The 2,500-nt window shown below is 33.4% G+C and overlaps 1 protein-coding gene across 1 annotated transcript in view; it reads right to left on the reverse strand.

The window, feature by feature from the left end:
• The window catches only part of LOC107655744 (collagen alpha-1(XXIV) chain-like), a 118,736-nt gene that overhangs the window by 88,587 nt on the left and 27,649 nt on the right, over positions 1 to 2,500 (reverse strand). The window lies entirely within an intron of this gene.

Below are 2,500 nucleotides of genomic sequence, written 5' to 3' on the forward strand. Positions count from 1 at the left end.
ACTCTCACACACACACACACACACACACACACACACACACACACACACACACTCAAACACACAGGTAACAGGCTCTTAATGTCGTGGCACAGATATATTTTCCTCTCGTCTCTAGAAGATCAAACTGTCAGTGTCTCCCCAATGGCTCTTTCCAGTGCTTTCCGAAGCCTTGTCGTCACACACGCACACGCACACGCACACGCACACGCACACACACACAATATCAAAGGTTTATTACGAAGCGAGAGCTATTCAGCTTGAGAACGGCGAGTTTGAACAGGAAGAGCATCTCGAGCGGCCGCTGTGCTCGTGTAACGGCTCAGACTTGTTTCAGACAGGACAAACAGAGAGCCCAGGACAGGAGCTTACCTTCGGACCAGGTAAACCAGGCTGCCCGGGACTCCCGTGAGGACCAGCTGGACCCTGAGAGGAACAAAGACAGACAGTCCATACTTCACAAACCATCCTGCATTTCAGTCATCTCAAGAACAGATTCTTGGAGGAAAATTGGGTGATATACATCCCATATTTATCAATATTAAATGATAATGTGCTAAAATTAAGTAACATCAGTGACATTGTGGTGATATTTCTGGTCTTTGGTACGAAACGCCCAGTTTTCCAGATCAAATAAGCTGGATCATATCAAATCCTATACTATATTTCTTCGCAAATACCCTTTTCACACTCTTTAGAGAAACACATCTTATAGAAATAAAATGGGTTGTGAATGATGCAGTGTTGTTATTGCCAACTAAATCTAAACCTAAAATTATTACAATTTGTTTTCATTACTTGATATAAAATGAAATATTGAATTAAAAACTTAAATATAAAAATGTAAAAAAAAACGAAAATTAGAAATGTTTCCTTAGCAACTAAATGAAGTAAAACAAAAATAGATAAAACAAAAAAAAAGCTAAATATAAATATAAAAACTAATAAAAATGACAAAAGTGCATAATTAATAAAACACAAACTAAAAAAAAATAAAAATAAAAGCTACTTTGAAATTAATAAAGACCATGCTAGTATAAACAACTTTAATTAAATTACTTTTATAAAAAAAAAAAAATTAATTATAAAAGTAAAAATGGTTGAGAATGATGCAGTGTTGTTATCATTAACTAAAATAAAACCAATGAAATTTGTTTTTGTTGATTGAAATAAAGCTGAAATAAAATATTATTATTGTACTTAAAAAAAAATTCAATGGAAATTAGAAATGCCTTGGCAGCTAACTGAAATCAAAGTAGTATAAATACTAAAATTACTAAAACTAAAACTAAAATAAAAATAAATTAAAGCTAAATAGAAATGTTAAAAAATAAATAAAAACAATTTAAACCGCATAATTACAAAAACTTTAACTAAAAGGAAAATAGAAAAATAAAAGCTCATTAAAAATATTAATGGTAGGGGTGTAACGCCTCAGCGCAGAGTGTGATCATCACTTCCTCTTTACTACTAATTTTAACGCAAAATAAACATGAATGAACATCTCGCGCCTCATGTAATCGTAAGTGTTTCAACCACAGAAAGACGTCATTTAAACAGCTTGCAAACAAAATGTTACGTAGCATTTTATTTACCTCAGGCAAGTCATCAGTGTCCACAGCTCTTTATTTGCTAGAGAAATTAAGTCTAGAGAAGAGCATTTCACGAAATATTAGACCGTATACTCATTATATTTCACTTCACCGGTTAGTGATGTCTTAATTATTTAAAATTTCAACAACAAGTAGAAATGTTAAAATTTAGAAGTTAATGTAAAAACTGCATTATGTGCAATTTACATGTTTGCATACGATTTTTTATTATTATGTTTAAAAATAAATAGCAATTGAATTTAAGTTTGGGCTCTGTTGTTAAATGCAACCTTATAGTAATGTAAAAGGGCTTTCTATAGTTTAAAGACCATAAGCTGAGGTAGATTTTTATCCCTAAGAAAATGTTCATTATGATTGAATTTATTGAAAGAAAGAGCAATTTGTTCAGTAAACCACTGTTTAATAATAAAAAAATAATAATTTTGTTTACCGAACCGTGACGTCAAACCCGAGGTACGTACCGAACTGTCATGTTTGTGTACCGGTACACCCCTAATTAATGGTATTATTAATGCTAATATTAAAATAACACCGGAATGATGAAATTGACTAGTTCAGAAAAAACAATGCATGCTGTTAACATGGGGAAAAAGAAATCAATGTGCAATTTCTACCCCATTCTATGGAGCAGCATGAACGCTCTGCTAAACATCTCCTTTTCTGTTTCTGAAAATCCTGAGTAAATGATCCGCGACTGTAATACAGAATCAATGACCATCAGTGTTTCTGAAGAGATACTGAGTGTCTGGGATGATCAGGAATGATCCTGACAGACGGTGTCTGAGAATAAACCATCAATCACAGACTGACAGCAGAGCCTACAGCCAGTGTGAGCGACTCCAGAAACACATTCATGAGGAAAGAGCCTCACTGTAAATACACAGAGATAT

Source organism: Sinocyclocheilus anshuiensis, unplaced genomic scaffold (genome assembly GCF_001515605.1).
Source record: "Sinocyclocheilus anshuiensis isolate Anshui unplaced genomic scaffold, SAMN03320099.WGS_v1.1 scaffold1297, whole genome shotgun sequence".
Classification (NCBI taxonomy): Eukaryota; Metazoa; Chordata; class Actinopteri; order Cypriniformes; family Cyprinidae; genus Sinocyclocheilus; species Sinocyclocheilus anshuiensis.